Genomic DNA, 21,700 nt, shown 5'->3' with positions numbered 1-21,700 from the left:
TCTAGTCACAAAAGGTTACATGAAATGAACCAGATGTTTTTCTAATGTTGTTAAATACTGATATTATTCAACAAATATTTATTCCCTGCCTAATATATGCCAGGTAGTTACAAGAGAAGTAAAAGAACGCATGAAACTCACATTTTAGAAGCACCCATGACTCCCCAAGGACTATGCTAGGTGAATCTAAGTTATTAATCTTTGCCAATATATTTACAAGTGGCTGCTTCCCCCACACACTCCAAAACTCAGAGCCAGGAAGTAAAGGACCTAGAATGCAATCCCAGTCTGACTTGACAAGACTATATTCTGATAAGACACTATTAGTATAAACACAGAGACACCCAGTCCCTATCATGACCAGTTTATACCTAAAGGAATGAAAGCTTCTACATCATTAAACACAGTCCTTTGCCTGAAAATTTTTCTTCTCTCCTAAAAGTTCATCTGGCAAACTCTCAACCTGCAACTCAAATAACATCCATTATAAGACATTTGAACAACCTCCGCCAGGCAAAGCTATGCTCTCCCCTCCATCAAGCCCCTGCATGTCCATCATCTCAGTGTCCAACTCTTTGTTGAGCAACATGCCCCACAGCACCGTGGGCCCTCTATTTATTCTGATTTCTGCACTGATCTGCAAGCTGATCTAGGGAAGCTGAAGATGGCAGTTACATCCCCAGAACCTAAGCCGGTGCCAAATACAGCCAATGTTCAGCCAATCAAAGTTGAATAAACAAATGAATGGTGGAGATAATTTAAATTAAAAAGCTGGTTTAAAGTAAATTGTGTAAATAGAAGTACATGAAAACCTATGCAGGAAAGAATATAAGGAAAAGAGAACAAGATTCAAGGCAGAAGCTTGGAGTGTAAGAAAGGGAAATCAGTAACAACATACTAAAACTAAAAAAAGGACTTCATCAAGGAAGAACTTCAGGTCAAATGACAGGCCAGATGTTTCATAACTAAAGCTTGGTGGATCAAGGAGAAGACAGAGTATCTGAGCTCAAAGGACAAGGTGAAGGAACTAGAACAGTCCAATGAAGACAAAGATTAAATAGTAAGAAGGTACCAGTGGGAATTCCAAGATACATGCTACATTCTGGAAAGACCAAATCTGTAAATTATAGGCTAGGAGGAGAATCCTGTTCTAAAGTCATAGAAAACATTTTAAAAAGAATTATGGCAAAAAAAAGTCCCAGAGTTAAGGAAAGGGATACAATCCAGATATAGGAGGTGTTTAGGACACTAAACAGACAGCCCAAAACAGAACCTCCCCTGTCGTGCTATATATAAAATATTAAATATATAGAACATAGAAAGTACATTGAAAGCAGCATGAGAGAAACACCAAGTCACACACAAAGGAAGGCCTATCAGAACAACAGCAGGTTATTCTGCTTTAAAACCATGAGGGCCTGGAATGATGTATTTTAAGTTCTGAAAGATAACTGCAAACCCAGACGGTTATATCCAGCGAAGCTATCTGTCATTAACTGAAGAAAAAATGAAAACTTTACACAATAAAAATAGACTAGAGAAGTTTATGAGCACTAAGATAGCAATGTAGAAGATACTTGAAAGAATCCTTCAGAAGAGAAGGGAAAAAAATCTAGTAATGAAGCTCAGAAAATAAACCACACTAGAATAATAGCTATACAAGAGAAGAAGAGGGGAAAAAACAAACAGTACAAAATGGCAGGAATCAATATACAACTTTCAAAAATAATTTTGAGTACTAATGATCTCAATTCCCAAAAGTACAAACTAAAGACTGCACCAAAAGGCAGGAACTTGAAGAGGAGGGGTAGAAAGATTAAGAGGAACAGGTTGTCTACTGTGAGATAGTGTTGTTCATATATGGGAGATGACACCCATGAAATCTTAAAACATACAGATGACAATACCATTTGATTTGCCAAGCCATATGGGGGAAATCTCACAAGGTACCACCCTAGATGAAGAACTATAGGCCATTAATGGCTACTGAGAAAGGGAAAATCAACTCTTCTCTAAGTAAAATCCTGGTAGGTTATCCAATCCAAGTAGTCAGCCCTAAATGCATGCTCAACACTGAACAGACTCAGCAGGGTGTGTGTGTGTGTGTTCGAGTGCGTGCTTGCATGCATGTTTACATGCGTGCTTCTATGCATGTGTGCATGTGCAATAAAAGAAAAAGTCACAAAGTTCAGAGGGAGCAGAGGAAATAGGAAAGACACAGGAAGTGGTGGAGGAGAAAGAGGAGGGCATGACATTATGTAAATATGGTACTCATGTATAAAACCTCAAAAAATAAATTTTAATTTATTTTTATTTATTTTATTTTTCCCAAGAAATTATCTTTTATTAGTTAAATTAGAAACAAGCCTGCTTCACATGTCAATCCCTTCTCCCTCTCCATCCCCTCCTTCCCCACCGCCCACTAGTTCCCCACCCCATCCCCCCCTGCTCCCCAGAGAGGGTAAGGCCCTCCATGGGGATTCCCAAAGTCTGTCATATCATCCTAGGCAGGGCCCACATCCTCCATGTGTCCAGGCTGAAAGAGCATCCCTCCATGTGGAATGGGCTCCCAAAAGTCCTTTCTTGCACCAGGGAAAAATACTAATCTACTACCAGAGGCCCCATACAGAGCCTAGGCCTCCTCATTCACATCCACATTCAGGGTTCTGGATCGGTCCCATGCTGGCCTCCCAGACATCAGTCTGGGGTTCATGAGCTCCCCCTCGTTCAGGTCAGGTGATTCTGTGGGTTTCACGAGCCTGGTCTTGACCTCTTTGCTCTTCACTCCTCCCTCTCTGCAACTGAGTTCCAGAGTTCAGTTCAGTGTTTAGCTGTGGGTGTCTGCCTCTGCTTCCATCAGCCACTGGATGAAGGCTCTCAGCAGAGGTCAGGGGAGAGGGGAAACCAAATTCTATTTTTTTTAAAGCCACCAATCTGGGCACACACCTTTAATTCCATCACTTGGAAGGCAGAGGCAGCCAGCTCTCTGTTAGTTTGGAGCCAGCCTGGTCTACAAAGTGAGTTCCAGGACAGAGAAACCCTGTCTCAAAAAACCAAAAAGAAGGAAAACCACCTACTTGTGGGCTCTAAGAAATGCACCTCCTACAAAAGATAAACACTACCTCAGGGTCAAAGAATGGAAAAGGGTATCCATGTAAATGAACCCAGGAAACAAACAGGTGTCACAGATCTAATACTTGACCCAAAAAGGCTTCAAACCAAAACTAGTGAGAAAATATGAAGGCCACTCATACTAAATAAGAAAGCACTCTATCAGAAGAACATTATAATTCTATATTTATACGCCCAAACATAGGTCTACCAAATTTCATGAAACAAATGTTATTAGATGAAAAGTCACAGATTAGCCCCAACACAAAAGTAGTGGATAACTACTAATGGACAGGCCATTCTAACAAAAAAAAAGGGGGGGGGGACAAAGAAATGTCTGAATTAAGCAACATCACAGATCAAACAAACTTAGATATCTATAGAACAGTCCATCCAAACAAACACTACATAATTCCCATTTTTCTCAGAAGCCCATGGAACTTTCTCTAAAATAGATTGTATATCAGGGCTTGACGCAAGTCTTTTATTTTTTTTAATTTTTATTTAATTTATTTATTTTATGGGTATGGCTGCTCTTCCTGCATGTACCTGTTACCCATGGAGGACAGAAGAGGGTGTAAGATTCCCTAGAACTAGGGTTACAGATAGTTGTGAGTCACTGTGTGGGTGCAGGGAATTGAACCAGGGTCCTCTAAAAGAGCAGCCAGTGCTCTTAGCTACTGAGGCATCACCAGTCTCTTAAATGTTTTTTGTTTATTTTTTAATATGTATAGCCTACATATGTCTGTGCACCATGTCTATGCAATATCCAGGAGGCCAGAAGAAGACATGAGATACTCTAAAAAGTGTAGTTACAGCTAATTGTTAGCCATCGTGGTGGATGCTGAAAACTGAAATCAGGTCCTCTGGATGAACAGGTACTTTTCAACATCTGAGCCATTTCCCAGCCCCTCCAAAGCAATTCTTAACAGATAGAAAAAAACTAAAATAATCCTTGTATTCTAACTGATCACTATGGCCTATGACTATGAATCAACAGAAAGAGAGACTACAGAAAATACACAAACTCATGGAGCTTAAACAATACACCATGAACAAGGAGAAATCAAGAAAGAAATAAAAAACACTCGAACAGTAAATGAAAATAAAAACACAACAAACCAAAACCTATAGGATGCAAAAGGGAAGTTTATAGCTCTAAGTGCCTATAATAAGAAATGGCAGTGATCTCAAATAACTTGTATCCAAAATCTCTGAAAAAGAAGAACTGAAATCTCAAATCAGCAGATGTAAGGAAATTATTAATATCAGAGAAGAAATAGAAACAAAACAAAATAGAGAATCGGCATGACAAACAGACGGTTCTTTGAAAAGACAAACTAGCCAAACCCTCAGCCAAACTAGCCAAAGACAGAGAGAATATCCAAACAGATAAAACTAGAAATGAAAAGGGAGCCATTGTGATAATGACATTAAGGTAATAACAAAATTCAAAAAATCATTAGGTCTTTCTTACAAATATATACTCCAATAAGTCAGAAAGTCTAAAAGAACTAATTTCTAAATGTATTAAGACTACATACATTAAATCATGATAAGATCATCAATTTAAATAGACTATAATAAGCAATGAAACTGATATAGTAATTAAATTTTCCCTACTAAAAAAGAAACTCCAGGCCCAGACAGTCACTGGTGGATTTTGTCAGACCTCCAAAGAAAAACTAACACCAAAGTTCCTCAAACTACCCATACAACAGGAAAGGAAAGGACATTACCAAACTTTTTACAAAACTAATATTACCCTAATATCAAACGCAGAAACACAACATGAATATTAGAGACCAATCTCCCCAACAAATACAAATGCAAAAATTCCCAACCAATTCAAGAAAATATCAAATGACTATTCACCATGATCAAGTTGGCTTTATTTCACAGATGCATGGATGGTTTGATATACATAAATCAAAGAATGTTAAAAACTACACAAATGTCTCAAGGACAGAAATTACATGGTCACCTTGATACAAAGAAAGGACTTGACAAAAATGCAATACCCTTCGATGTTAAAAGTCTTAAAGATAGCTGGGGAGATAGTTTTTGCCACACAACATAAGAACTGAAGTTTAGATTCCCTGAACCCACACAAATATTGGATGGGCATGGTGACCTGTCCGTAATTCCAGCCACTAAGGGGAGAGAGGAATCACACATAGTTGTGTGTGGCCTTGTATCTGGGCCCTCAATTCCACTGATCTGTGTGTGTCTGTTTTTGTGTTGGCACTATGTATTGTGCTTTGTATTTACCATTATTATGGCTTTGTGGTTTAAATTGAAATCAGGTATATGATATCAAAATAAGCAATATCAGCAAGCTCTGTTTTGAGTGAGAGACCCTGCCTCTTGAATAATATGGAAAACCTATCGATGATGCATTTCTTTCTCTCCTTTCTCTCTCTCTCTCTCTCTCTCTCTCTCTCTCTCTCTCTCTCTCTCTCTCTCTCTTTCTCTTTCACACACACACACATGCACACACACACACATACCAAAAATGGAAAATGGAAAGAAACTATGAACAAAATGACTATATCTAAATATAAAAAGGTTATATATGGCAAACCTAGAGCAACATTATATTAAATGCATTTCCACTAAAATCAGGAACAAGACAAGAGTGTCCACTATCTCTACTCTTATTCAATATAGTATTAGATATCTTACCTACAGCAATAAGAGAACCAAGTAGAAGAGATATGAATGGGAAAGGAAGAAGTCAAAAAATCAAAATATATTTGTAAATGATATAATCCAATACACAGGAAACCCTGAAGAATCCATTAAAAAATTCCTAGAACTGATAAATATTTTCATTGAAGAATCAGGATGAAAACTAGTAGCCTTCTTATATACTAAGGACAAGGTTACTGAGGAAGAATGAGGGCATCAAACCCATTCACAACAGTCTCAAAATACAGAGAGAGAGAGAGAGAGAGAGAGAGAGAGAGAGAGAGAGAGAGAGAGAGAGAGAAGAACAACCCTAACAAAACAATGTGAAAAATCTCTATAATGAAAAATTTTTAAATACAGAAAAATAAAATTTAATAAAGATAGAAAGACTTTCTATGCTCATGAATTAATAGGGTTAGTATTATAAAAGTCCTTATCCTACCAAAAGCAATCTACAGATTCAATGCAATCCCAATCAAAAGGCCAGTACATTCCTCTGAGAAACAGAAAAAGAAATCTTAAAGTGTATATGGAAACACAAACAACCAAAGCAACTCTTTGCAAAGGAATGCTGCTGGAGATAGCACTATACTTAAATTCAAGTTATACTACAAAGCCACAGTTACAGGAAGAAAAAACAAAATAGCTCTGGCACAAAACCAGACACACAGATCAATGGAACTGAGGGTCCAGACAGAAGGCCACGTTACTACAGTCATCTGATTTTTGACAAAGATGTCAAAACTACTCATTACAGAAAAGACAACATCTTCAACAAATGGTACTAGTAAAACTCAATGTGTCTATGAAGAAGAAACCTAGATCCTTCTCTCTCACCCTGCACAAACATCAAATCAAAAGGTATTGAAGTCCTCAACATAAAAACTGAAACTCTGAAATTTCTAGAGAAAAAATTAAAGCATGTACATCAAGATATAGGAATAGATTAAAAACTTTCTAAATAGGCTCCCTGTTAGGAAATAAAGCCAATAATCAACAAACAGGATCTCATGAACTAAATGGTTTCTGTACAGCAAAGAAAACAGTCAATAAAATGAAGAGGCAGCCTGTATAATGGGGGGAAAAAACTTTGCTAGGTATGCATCTTACAGAGGATTAGAAACTGGAATATCTGAAGATCTAAAAAACTAAACAGTAAGAAAACAACCCAATCTAAAAATGGACTCCAAGCTGGCACTCCCACCAGCAGTGGAGAAGTGTTCCCCTTTCTCCACATCCTCTCCAGCATAAACTGTCATTGGTGTTTTGATTTTAGCCATCCTGACAGGAGTAAGATGGTATCTCAGAGTTGTTTTGATTTGCATTTCCCTGATGGCTACGGATGTTGAACACTTTCTTATGTGTCTTTCAGCCGTTTTAGATTCCTCTAATGAGAATTGTCTATTTAGTTCTGTACCCCACTTTTTAATTGGGTTGTTTGGTGTTTTGGAGACTAGCTTCTTGAGTTCTTTGTATATTTTGGAGATCATCCCTCTGTCAGATGTGGGGTTGGTGAATATCTTTTCCTAGTCTGTCAGCTGCCGTTTTGTCTTGCTGACTGTGTCCTTTGCTTTACAGAAGCTTCTCAGTTTCAGGAGGTCCCATTTATCAATTGTTGACCTCAGTGTCTGTGTTACTGGTGTAATGTTCAGGAAGCGGTCTCCTGTACCAATTAATTCAAGGGTATTTCCCACTTTGTCTTCTAATAGGTTCAGTGTAGCTGGATTTATGTTGAGATCTTTGATCCATTTTGACTTAAGTTTTGTGCAAGGCGATAGGCTTGGGAAATCAGTATGGCGACTCCTCAAGAAAATGGGAATCAGTCTACCACAAGATTCCACTCTTAGGCATATATCCAAAAGAAGCACATTCATACAACAAGAACATATGTTCAACGATGTTCATAGAGCACTATTTGGAATAGCCAGAAACTTCTTAGGCATATATCCAAAAGAAGCACATTCATACAACAAGAACATATGTTCAACGATGTTCATAGAGCACTATTTGGAATAGCCAGAAACTGGAAGCAGCCTAGATGCCCCTCAACCGAAGAATGGATAGAGAAATTGTGGTACATTTGCACAATGGAGTACTACTCAGCGGAAAAAAACAATGGAATCTTGAAATTTGCAGGAAAATGGATGGATCTAGAAGAAACCATTCTGAACGAGGTAACCCAATCGCAAAAAGACAAACATGGTATACTCATTCATATGCGGATTTTAGACATAGAGTAAGGATTACCAGCCTACAATCCACACTGCCAAAGAAGTTAATAAACAAGGAGGTCCCTAAGAAAGACATACATGTCTTCTCCGGTCCCCTGAAGAAGGGGAGAGGGTCAAGATCTGCTGAGCAAATTGGGAGCACGGGAAGAGGAGGGAGAGACCTAGGAGAATGAGAAGGGGAGAAGAGGAGGGATGCCGAGGACATGAGGGAGCAGAAAGTATGAGTCAGGGAAGAATACATGAAAACAAGAATGGAGATATCATAATTGAGGGAGACATTTTGGTTTACAGAGAAATCAGGTACTAGGGAAATGTCTGAAGATCTACAAAGATGACACCAGCTAACTATCTCAGCAACGGAAGAGAGGCTACCTTAAATGCCCTCCCTGGATAATGAGATTGATGACTGACTTATATGCCATCATACAGCCTTCATCCAGCAGCTGGTAGAAGTAGAAGCAGACACCCATAACTAATCACCAAACTGAACTGGAACCCAGATGCAGAGAAGGACCAGTGAAGAGCACAGAGGTCCAGACCAGGCTGGTGAAACCCACAGAAACAGCTGACCTGAACATCGGGGAACTCTTGCTCCCCAGTCTGATAGTTGGAATACCAGCATGGGACTGATCCAGACCCCAGGAACATGCCAACTACTCAGAAATCTATGGGACCTCCTGTAGAAGCCCAGTATTTATCCCTATCATAGGTGTGGACTTTGGGAGCCCATTCCACATAGAGGGATACTCCCTGAGCCAAGACACACGGGGGTAGGCCTAGGCCCTATCCCAAAGGATACAATAGACACTGATGACAGCCTATGGAAGTCCTCACCACCCAGGGGGAGCAGAAAAGATATGTGATAGGTAAGGTTTTAGTTGGGGGGGGGGATGTTAGGGGAGGACGGGAGAGAGAGGGAACTGGGATTGTCAAGTAAAACAATCTTGTTTCTAATTCAAATAAAAAAGTTGGAAAAAATAAATCCTTAAAGAAAATGGACTCCAATTATAAATACTCTTTGACAGTGTAGGTACCTAGTTCACTTAAAAATGAAGTCTTTTTTTCTAAACTTTAAATATAGTAATTTAAATAGTTTCATACTGCCTTCTAAATTGATACCTTCTAAGTTTTTGCCTTTTCAGATAAAGAAAAAGAAGTTATCTCCTCTTTTCAGTCCCTCCTAATTATGTCACTGCAGTACCATGGGGAAATGGAAAGATATGATGCTCAAGTTCTTGGAGGGATTTCAGACTGCCAACTACTTCAAGATACAAAAATAGCTATTGCTATCTGATTAGGAAATGTCTCCCATAGGCTCAGGCATCAGAAGCCCGGTCCCTAGCTGGAGAAAGTAAGTCACTAGGGTGTGCCTTTGAAAGTTGTACCTAATCCAGAGCTTGTCCTTTGCTTCCTGTCTGTCATGAAGTCAACAGCCTCCTCCACACACTCACACTGCCAAGACACCGTGTACATGGGGCCAAGCAACCCTGCACTGAACCCTCTGAAACTGTTGACTGAACCCTCTAAAAAAGCCATGATCTGAACCCTCTAAAACCATGGACTGAACCCTCTAAAACTGTGGACTGAACCCACCAAAGCCATGATCTGAACCGTCTGAAACCACGTTCCCAAAGCAATTTTCTCTCCTTTAAGTTGTTCTCACAGTGTTTTGGCTTACACTATACAAAAGTGATAAATTTTTTAAGTTTATTTTCAGTAAGATTTCAAAAGATACTGAAAAGAACTAAAACATGGTCTCAATTAATGGGAAGAAAATAGAAAACATGCATAATAATAGACACAAGGTAAGAGGTAATTCTTCAGGAAAAAATGAGTGAAACTAAAGACTATTAAGAAAAATGACATAACCACTTGAACTTAAAATGTCTCTGAAAAATGGAGAAAGGTTACAGAATTCTTGGAATAAAAACAATCCATGACAGATCAACCTAACCTTTTGTCAATAAACATATTTTTCTGACTATAACTGTAAGAATAATACATCTCTCTTTCCTTCATTTGCTGCAGCTAACTGAAGAAGAGAGGGAGGAGTAGAGTAGAGACTACAGAGAGTACCTAGACCTACCCAGGGAAATTGTATCATCACTTCAATCCACAGAAGGCTCTCTTCCAGCTAAAATAGTGTGTGTCTGTGTTTATGTGTGTGTGTTTCCTTTCTTTAATTCTTTATTTTAAAGGTAAAGAAGCATCACAATATTACACAAATGTATATAGACTGGTGAGAAGATAAAATGTGATACATCCATTCAAGATAACATAGCTATCAAACAGAACAAAATCCCGTTGTGCTACAGCACAGATGTGCCTTGAAGATACTAATTTTAAGGAAATAAAATACAAAAGGAAAATAATATATCATTCTGTTTTACTTAATCATCTATGTAAGTACTTCTTAAATACCATTGCTCACACAGATCATACAGGGCTCTTGCTAAATGCAGATTCTTAGTCACTGGGTCTTGAGAACAGAACTTGGGAGTGTGTGGTGCTACAGGCACAAGGACCACACTTGGAGCTGCCAGCCTTCAGATGAACCAAAGTGAATACCACACCTAACACCAAGTGCATATTAGAGAGAAGTAACAGAAAGCCTAAAGTCAATATATGCAGGCTGCCAAAGCTCAACCCCTCATTTTCCAAAACACCAGACCTTACCCCAAAGGTCTGAGACAACAGCACTTATCAACTGAAGATACCATCACAGTGTGCTACAGACATGAGACTTCACTTCCCCACTGTGCAATGTGTTCACAGATGAAGAGATGGGCTGGACACTGTTACAACTCTTGGTGCAGGGTTATTTCTTTTCCTGGATGCTGCAGTGTGAACACTCGGATAATGACAGAGTTGATGGCATTAGGAGGTAAGGCTTTACCACCTGGTCAGGTCATGAGGGCCCTGCCTCCTCTTACAGGGCAGCACCCTCTCTGCTTGTCATCCTTTCTGCCTTCAATAATCATGTAAAGGCCAATGCCTAAGTCAAGTGACAAAGTGTAAGGATGACTGTGAGGCTCAAATCAGAAAGTGAGTTCAGAGGCAGAAACAAAAAGTCACTCTGGAACAGAAAATACCCCCTCTCTACACAACTGAACCTGTCTGTGATTTCAACCTCTACGCTGTCAGAGAATGAGTTTCTGTTCTTTAGAAATGTTTCCAGATATCTTGTTACAGCAACACAAAATGTACTAAAGCGCTGGGTTTTCAGGTCCACAATCTGCCTTTGCCAGCGTCTGTGGAGAAAGTTCAACACAGCTGATGGTGTATCTCCAGCTACTTCTCTTCCCCATGTAAATCATCCAGCTGGATGAAAACTCCTGAATCGAAAGCAGCTTGAGCTTTTTTTATATCAAGTCTTCCGGTCCTTTATTCACTCCATACTCATCAGTCTTTATTTCCTCCCAAAATTTCTTTTCAAAAAGCATTCCTTTGCCCTCTCCAGGTCCGCATTGCCCCATCAGACCAACTTTCTCAAGCTGAGTTCCTCAGGGGAATTAGTCCTATTACACTAAAGCATTCATGATGTCTAATAAACTCACTTCTCTACTTTGCATCAGGAATAGCACTATTGAAATAGCATCCTTGCTCCCAACATGTCATTTTCTACGTTCTGTGCTAATATTCATGACCATATTTCTAAGATCACCCACATTGTCTGGTTCACTATAAGTTCTTAACATAAGTCCACTGACAAAGTCCACTTAGCATAATGGTTCACCACACTCCCCCTGATGGCAATGTATATTCGAAGACACTGATACTGATACCTGTCATTCTCCTTTCTCTGTGCCAACCTGTATGACATCTCCTCTATTCCTGACTGTACTCATGTCATATTTGTAGGCTTATATTTTGTCACTTGCCTCAAGCACTGACCTCTAGTTGATGACTACTATCTGCCAGGACATCCTGTACCCTGACAATTTGTCTAGAGACACATTCAGTTCCCATTTAGCTTCAAAAGGATGCAGGGGAGACAGGCATGATGGTACATGCCAGTGATCCAAGGACTTGGGAGGTGAAGATGTAAAGATCAGGAGTTCAAGGCTAGATTCAGCTACATAGTGAGTTCAAGGCCAGCCTGGGTTATATAAGACCTATCTCAAATTAAGATAAAAAAAAAAGGACAAAGTCCTTTTTATGAGTACTACAAAGATCAATTCAAATTACCACTGCTAACTAACATTAATGACAAAGGCCTTACACATGAAAGAAGAGCCAAAGGATAGTAGAAGAGGAACAGAATGAGAAGCCAGGCTGAGCTGTACTAAAGAGGGCCATGTCAGAGACTTAGGGTGGACAATGCGGTCTCTAATCCAAAACACATAACTGAGAACTTCATCTGCAAGATCCATTTTAGCCTCATCAAAAAGGACCTAAAAGAGGCCATCAGTATGGCTCAAAGACCTGATTCCATTTCAATCCCTGGGACCCACATGATGGAATGAAAGAACACAGAACATACACTCATGTGTACACACATATACATACACACACACACACACACACACACACACACACACACACACACACACACACGAATGAATGAATAAATAAATGGATAAGTGAATAAAATAACAAAAATTTTTCAAAGGATCTAAAGCTGTAGTAAATATATCCAGAATTTTTCCTTTTTTTTTTTTTTCTTTTGTCTTGTACCTCAGGCTAGCATTGAACTGGCTATGTACCCAAGAACGACTTTGAACTTCTGATCCTCCTACCTTTTCATCCCCAGTTCTGAGATTATAAGCCTGTGCCACCATGGCCAGTTTTATATGAGGTTAAGTATCAAACCCAGGGTCCTGTACACTCTAGACAAGAACTCTACCAATTGAGCTATTAATATTTCCTCAACCCCCAGAATTTTTAATATACTTTAAACTCAATGTTCTCACATTATTAGATAGAAAATACTGAACCCAGCCAACTAATTGCCTAAGAATCTATTTCTATAGAAAGTCCTTAACATTTTCTGACTTAAAATCTAAAGACTCGAGAACTAAATTAGTGGATTTGGGAACAGATTCAAAGGCGACAGACATTTTCTAGCACAGTCTACACACTGTTTAGAGACAAAAAGATACCTGTATCCAGGCTCACCAGGTTCTTTTTACAGGGCAGAAGCAAGCTCTTTCATGAGGTATAATTACAACCTCTAGAACAGAGGCTTGCAAACAGCTTATAGCCCAAATCCTGTAATTTCTATAGAGCTTTGTTGAAACACAGCTTGCTTATTTGTTTACATATTGTCTTTCACTGTTTTTTAGGGAATAAAATCAGCAGAGAAGCTGTGATAGATCTGAATGTTTGTGAGCCAGCCTTTTTCAGAAGTTTGTCAACTCCTCCTGTACAAAGTTCCTATGTTCCCCAAAATCATTTATTGAGATATCTCCTTTATCCTGGCCAAATGCTCTGGGTGCATTTACTTCTGAAACCTTTTCTGGCTTCCTCTGACTTGTGTCTGCCTTCCATCCTGTGTATGGAGTCACCTACTCTCACTAGCCACTTCCAGCTTCTAGCATTGAATCAGTCTATTCTCAGTGCTCTGTTCACAAACTCTAATTTTGGAACTCTATTGAGATTTCTCTAATTAAACTATTAAGTAATTCAATAGAAATCATATATTTTTTACATAGGCTATTTGAGCAAGAATCTTCACCTCAAGCCCTGCCTCTGGGAATCTCAACTTAAAACACTATATTTAACTCAAGTTTAAATAACAGTACCCATCATCTATGTGTCCCTTATTCAGAGATCACTGGTCTTTCTGGGTCTTCCCATGCACTCCTTGACTCAAGGTGCTTTGGTTCCTGCCTTCTTACTCCACCAAAACTGCTCCAATAGTCAGTATCATAGATGTTCCATAGTAAGCCAAACAAACTTCCCAGGAAGATTTTCTGCATCTGTGAGCTACAGGCAACTATTCCTCCTTCAGATTTGCCTGTCTTCATTCCCAGTGCCACATTCTCTCCTGGTGTGCTCTATCTGTGTGTCTCTAGCCCCACCTTTCACTCTCCTTCACTGGATGCTTTTCCTCTGCAGAAACAATGTGCTTCAGTGCTCCTCATGTTCCATCCTTCTCTTATCTATCCATAAAAATCTCCAGTAAATTAAGTGCCACTGAGGTCAACCAAACATCTACCTCTAGTCAAGACCTCACACTTTAGCTCTAAATCCTAAGAGAAAACTCCCCTCTAGCTTTACAACTTTACATGCTCCACTGCATGTCAAACTCAAGGCCAAATGAGCTCCCCATACCTAGCCTCTGAACCTGCTTGCTTTTCTAGATCCTACCATAGCAAATGATGCTGCTGTGTCTTCAATTACCTAAGCTCAAAGTATAGGTCTTATCCTAGTTTCTGCCTTCTCCCTCACTTACTAAATCCAATCACCAAGTTATTCTAGTCTAAATTCAGGTCCTCTTTGAATTCTTCAATGCCACTGTAGCCTATCATCTCTCCTTAAGGCTCTCTGTACAAATTTTCCTATCAATCTCTCACTTTTTTTCCTTTCCTTTAGGTCATCCACCCTACCAACCAGAATATTTTAGTATGCAACTATGACTATCACCTCTCCAGAAAAGTCTTCTATGGCTTTCCAGTGCTTCTATGTTAATACTAGAACTTTCTTATTGCAGCAAGACATTTCGTGATTTGAGACCATCCTCACTTTTTTATCTACCAGCTTTCATCTCTTTTCTTGCATTTTAGTTCAAAGCATTATAATATATTTGGCTCTCCAATTCTACCATCATTTTCTCAATGGCCCTTTGTACGAAATCTTTTTGCCTGGTATGTATTACCTAAATTCAAAAGACAGTACCATATATGTCCTAAATTATTACTGGATATGGGATACAGTAGGCCTGTTGGCTTCTTAAAATAAATAATGAGAATCTGAACAATAGTAGTAGCAGGCAGAAAGTATTATAATACCACCCTTAGTGATAAACTCTTATGTTCTACAAATAAATCCCAGTATATTTCTTTAAATTATAACATCTTTAGCCTCCCACTTACAAAAACTATACCATTGCACCATTAACTTAATTTGAAAAACAACAAAATTACTTTGCATCACAGAATGTACTTTAAAGCAAGATTACATAACCAAGGGTGACCTTGAAGACCATCTGGATCATTTTCAGCTACTTCTGAATTCTGTTTTCATTAATTGGGATGAGTTTGCAGTAAGTAATGTAGAAGCTCATCCCACAAGCACTGGCATATATTTTTCAAACGGCTACTCAGCATGCAACATATAATGAGTATAATTAATCCAGTATGACAGCCACAAATGCCATTTGGCAAATAGATCCTGCTACCTCTGATTACACACACTTGGAAGGACTGCACCTCTGGGTCCTCTTCTGGTTGGGTAGAGCCAGGTAACTCATTCTGAACTATTTCTGGACCAGGCATTTTAAATATTGGTTTCCTCTGCCATAGGAAAACATGGCAAGAAAAATACATGGCAACAGTTCCATCCAGCCTAGACTTTGAAGTAAAGACAAGGCAAAGCAAAAATACTGGAGGATCTCCCTGGACAAGGAGCATGTATAAAATATAAACCACACTTCCCATAGTATAAACTCACCTATCACATAAACTAATTAGCATTCAGATATTCAAAGACACCAGGATTTTATAACTCCTGTGCACAAATGTTACATTTGATCTATGTGCATTTGATCTAGTACATTTGATCTATGTGATCCTGGCCAAAGTAGAGCTTTATAGTTTCCATTTCTAGGAATAACAGTAATTAACATCTTACACTTCTGGAGCACTTACATGCCATTTTTGCTGTATCTTGTCTACATTAAGTTATTCACTGCAATGAATATGAATTTCATCAAACTATCTCCATGGAATTAAGGAGGAATAAAATTAGTTTCTAACACATAATCCTAAAATATTAATTGGGAGTTTCCAAGCACAAATAAGATACTCTATCCTTAAATGATACAGTCTTTATTTCAGACATTTCAACCTGAATTACAGAGATCTGAAGACATGTTTAAAACAGGCAAGAACCTGAAGTATTTGAGCCCAGAGTTGGCAACACTGAGGAAGAAAAGATGACTGTTAAAAATAGGTCTGTGTATATAAGAATCTCAGGAAAACCTGATCATGGTAGTAGATACACCTTACCAACTATACAACTCTGGGTGGAGGTTCCCAACCCTTCCCTCCATCATTAAGTACCTTCCAAGTCCTTTCTGGGACTGCCATACAGGCCAAGAAAGCAAACAGTTCTAAGAAATTCTAATTCCATTGGAATTGACAACAATCCAAAACGATAGTAGTTATGTAAGAGATTGGATTAAATGTAATCTAGCATGATAGGTGCATATTTAAAGAAGAACTTGGAAGACAAAACTTTCAAACAATCACTTGGAGTAAACGTTGACTGTCAAAGGAAACAATTTACTGTACCAGGCCAATGTCTTGTGACCCTGAGAAGGTTTGGAACAGCCACTGAAAATTAGTGATTAAATGTACACTTTGATTTTTGTATTTGTTTAATTTAGAATAACAGTAGTACTCCTATCAGCACTTCCCTTATATTTTCAAACTCAAGCTACTTCTTTCTGAGCCAATCTTTTCAAAAAACAAAAACAAAACAAAACAAAAATTCATCTGAGCTCTCACAGCTTAAGCATCACTATCCCTGCACAAAAGTAAGCTTGCTTAGGAAGTACACAATACACATGCTGGAGAATGTCTATAACTGTCCATGGCTATCTGGAACATATACTATATATACTTCATTGCACTGTAGGGTGAGTGACCCAACTAGATTTCCTCTCACACCAATGAAAGGGGTCAACAATACATGGGATGATTCACAATAACTAAGCGAATGGATTCCAGTAGGTATCAATGTATCAAGTAGACCCCAGACTGTGTTATCATACATTTTAGCATTTAATTAAAAGAATACAAAGGCTAAGTCCCAGTGAGTAAAAACTTTGCTTGAAACCTCTCTCATTTACTAGTCAAGTTCTGCTCCACATGTTTTATCTAACTGAGTCTAATTTTAATATGATCTTATCATCCTCCTTTACTCTACTTTTCTCTGAGCTGATTAGTATGGCTACATCTCACTCAGTTCCCAATCAAGCCCGTGGGAAGACTCCTTTTCAACCCACCTCTCAGAACCAAGACACCAGAGCTGACTTGTGTCCCCAAGCCTCTTTTGCTGTAACCAAAAAGCCCAGAATCCTGCTTGTACCATGACCTCTGTGTGTGACTCCCTGTGGCTCCAAGTCTGGTGATTGCCATTAAGACTCTGTAGTAACTGCCACATATCTGGAAATCCCTAGTGGAACCTACTAATTCCTACACGACAATTGCCTGTTTGCCCTTTGAAAATCTGTGTTGTGTCACTTGAAATCTGCTACCAATGAGTCTGGAAGCATCTAGGTCTATCGCCCTTTGACCCTGCCCTGACTGGTGCACTACAGCTCTTGGTTTAGGCTTCACAGTCTGTCAGCTCTCTTGCTCAAGCACCTGTTAAGACTTTGAAGCCCATTACCAACACTAACCTCCATGACACCCACAGAAGCTGCCACGCCTCCGAGTCCTCGCACGCAACCACTAACAATCTAAGTAATGTTTCCTAAACTATTTTCTGACACTAACACTGGGCTTCAGACATTCTAACTGATAAAATCATCTTCATTAATCATAATGGCAACTTAAGAAGTTATCTAATGCTAAAAAATACTGTTATTTGCTAAATTCATGCTAATTCTATGATACCAGACAAAATCTATATACAGATCAAATAACTCCTTCACTGATATTCCTGGATTAACATGTTATCAATAAGATGATAAAATCAGGAAACATAAATCTGAATCCAACTATTATGCCTTAATTATATTAACATTAATTATATTAAAATATTTAAGCCCCAACGGGCATTGGTGGCACACGCCTTTAATCCCAGGACTAGGGAGGCAGAGGCAGGCTGATCTCTGTGAGTTCAAGACCAGCCTGGTCTACAAGAGCTAGTTCCAGGACAGCCTCCAAAGCTACACAGAGAAACCCTGTCTCGGGAAAAAAAAAAAAAAAAAAAAAAAGCTTAAGCCCCATTTTTCTCACTCTCAGAAAACTGAGCTAGAGAAAACATTACATTAAAGAATAATGAGACACTACAGCAAGCATAAAAGACTTGACAACCATCAGTTATCCACAAAGCTTACATATGTTTCTTTGTAGTATACTACACTGGAGTACAGTAGAAGGAAAATAACAGGACAAAGTTATTACAATTAAAAGATGGACAGAAGATCAGGGAGATGGCTCAGTGGGTAAAAGTGCTTACTGTACAAAAACTCAAAAGCTGGTCTCAGTAGTGCAAGCATCTGCAATTCCATGGAGTTTCTAAGGAAAGATGGAAGTCAACCATGAGAATCTCCACAAGCTTGCCAGCCAGCCAAACAAGCTTACAAAGTGGTGAAGAGACCCTGCCTCAACTAGGCAGAAAGGCAGAACCAGTGCCTGAGGTTGTCTACTGGCCTTCATATACTCCATCACACACACACACACACACACACACACACACACACACACACACACACACACACACACACACACACACATCCTCTCTCTCTCTCTCTCTCTCTCTCTCTCTCTCTCTCTCTCTCTCACACACACACACAGTCCTTCTCTCTCACACACACACACACTCACATCACACATATACACCCTACCTCTCTCTCTCTCTCTCTCTCTCCCTCTCTCTCTCTCTCTCTCACACACACACACAACACACATGCACACCCTCTCTCTCTCTCTCTCTCTCTCTCTCTCTCTCTCACACACACACACACACACCCTTTCTCTCTCACACACACACACTCACAACACACATATACACCCTACCTCTATCTCAGACACATACACACACACACACCCTCTCTCTCACACACACACACCCCCACAACACACATGCACACCCTACCTCTCTCTCTCTCACACACACAGACACACCCTTTCTCTCTCTCACATACACACCCACAACACATATGCACACCCACCCTCCCTCCCCTCCCTCTCTCTGTCTCTGTCTCTCTCTGTCTCTCTGTCTCTCTGTCTCTCTGTCTCTCTGTCTCTCTCTCTCTCTCTCCCTCTCTCTCTCTCTCTGTCTCTCTCTCATACACACACACACAAAAAAAACCTAAACTATTTGTTTGCTATCTTCTTGATTTTTGTATTGATTCTTCCATATCTTCTCATCCTTTTTTGGCTTTAAAAAAATTCATTCTTCAAACTATTCAAAACTATTATACAGTCGTGTCCTTCATCTTTTGTGCATGTGTGTTGTGGTGTGTGTGTGTGTGTGTGTGTGTGTGTGTGTGTGTGTGTGTGTGTGTGTGTGTGTGTCTGCCCATGTTTGGGGGGGGGCAGCTGCTAATGGGTACCCACGTGGAAGACAAAGGTCAGTTGTCTTCCTCTAGCCCTTTCTGCCTTATTATAATTTTGTTGTTGCTTTGGTTTTTGTTTGTTTTTGTTTTGAGACAGTGTCTCTCTCTATGTAGCCCTGACTATTCTTGGAACTCACTGTGTAGACCAGGCTGGCCTTGAACTCACAAAGATCTGTCTGCCTCTGCCTCCCAAGTGCTAGGATTAAAGATGTGCACCACCACACCCAGCTCCCCACCTTACTTTTTGAGTCAGGTTCCCTAGCTGAAGCTGCAGCTTGGCATTTCAGCTAGACTGGCTGGTCATCAAGCTCTGGTCATCTGTGTCTCTGTTGCTACCACACCATCACCACCACCCCCACAGCATTGGAGTTACAGATGTGCACTGATGCACCTGGCTTTTTTGTGAATGCTGAGGATCCAAACAAGCATGTTACCAGTTAACTAATCTCCCCAGCCCTAGCAAATAGACACTTCTAATCAAAACAGTAACTGGGGACTACATGGGTTGCCAGGGGCACTGGTTTTCCTTGGAGGGTAGAGTCTTGAGAACAGGTAGAACCCCTTTTTCTTCCTCATGTCTAGGAGTCAGTAGAGGGACTTCAGCATTTAGCCCACAGTTCAACCCACATGTTCTTCTCTGAAACCTGATGTTTTCATAACCCTCTCCTGACAAATCATTCTCATCCTGGAATAAAACAAAACAAAGGCTCTCATCCCTCAAACCTGAATTCTAATGTAACCTTTATGCTACCTTCCCCAACTGTCTCAGAGTGTTTGCTGCTTATATAATGATGTGTATTTCTTTCCATGCTGTAAACCTTACCATAATTATTTCCATCCCCTTCCAACCAGCCCACAAGTTCCCTAAGGGCAAACCTGGGACCTATTCTGTTTATATCTCCATGATCTAGCCCAGGGCAGGACAAATGGAAGAAGCCACTGGTTATCCAGTGCCGCTCCAAGAAGAAACAGGATCAATGCTTGGGCATGGTTCCCACCACCATCACCCCTTTGAATACCTGAGGGACAAGAGCATTAAACAAAAGTCAAGAGAGCCTGATCCTAGCACTGGCTCTGCTCAAAACTGTTCAAACCACACACTCTCACAGTCTCTTAGTTCCCAGCTGGCAAAGTAAAGAAACAACCATTTGTCTCTCAAATATCCTTCAGTAGATAGCAATTATATACAAACAACAAAAATGTAAAAGAATTCTGAAATTAAAATTGTTATATAAGAGTAAATTAATTTTTATTATTGCCTCACAGCTTGATACTTTTATAGCTATCTATTTTGCCAAAAAGCCTGCTGTGAAATAAATTGACTATTTACTACTATAACTAAAAGAACTGTTGTTTTTTTCTAAAACCCTAAAGGCACCGTAGTTTGCATACCCAAGAGAGTGAACACAACAAGCATAAAGAACCAAAGACAAATAATCCAATTAATTCACATTTGCTTATACCACTGGCTAGAGATTCATTTGATGACAACATGCTTTTATACTAACAAACATGTAAGACAATTGGCCAGCATGTTTTGAGGTGCCTGTATTATACATGTCTGGGATTTCTGATGACAGTTTGAATATTCTCTTCTCTCTAGTTTGATTCTGTTACCAACAACTGTCACAAGTAGGTCACAGTAAATAGACTTCCACCTTCGAATTGAGAAGCTATGAAATACTTGAACTAAAAGGCCTAAGAGATATACCTAATGGAGCTGATCTGAAAAGAATCAAAGTCATTGTCAGCAGCCTGTGAAGATGCTTGGGAGCTCCACAGACACAGAATAAGCAATGAGGATGGCTTTCAAATCTCAAATCTTCAGATTCAGGCAGAGCAGCTGAGACCATGAAGAGCCTACCTTGGTTTCAGTTTTGTCGCTGTCATGTTTTTAGACAGAGCTGCCCCACAGTGAAAGAACTCAAAGCATACTTCAGCTTATACTAGGTAGGCCCTTGCATCAAGCATCTATGGTCTTTGGCCCTCTTTGGGCCCAGCTGCTCCTTATATCCCTGAGGACGAATTCTACTGATACTCTCGTCTTTCTCATTGACTTTTTCTACTAAGCTTCATCCTGCTAGCTAGCCAAGAGAGATAGTAGAAGCAAACAAAGTACATCCAAGAGCACGTGCCTATAATCCTAGGACTCCAAAGGCTGAGGTAGGAGGATAACAACTTTGAAGTCAAGCTGGACTACATAAAAAGATTC

The 21,700-nt window shown here is 39.6% G+C and overlaps 1 protein-coding gene across 4 annotated transcripts in view; it reads right to left on the bottom strand.

Moving 5' to 3' along the window:
* The window catches only part of Dis3l2 (DIS3 like 3'-5' exoribonuclease 2), a 306,233-nt gene that overhangs the window by 234,856 nt on the left and 49,677 nt on the right, over nt 1–21,700 (bottom strand). The window lies entirely within an intron of this gene.

Source organism: Cricetulus griseus, chromosome 2, assembly GCF_003668045.3.
Source record: "Cricetulus griseus strain 17A/GY chromosome 2, alternate assembly CriGri-PICRH-1.0, whole genome shotgun sequence".
Taxonomy (NCBI): Eukaryota; Metazoa; Chordata; class Mammalia; order Rodentia; family Cricetidae; genus Cricetulus; species Cricetulus griseus.
This window is presented reverse-complemented; position numbering and strand designations above follow the sequence as displayed.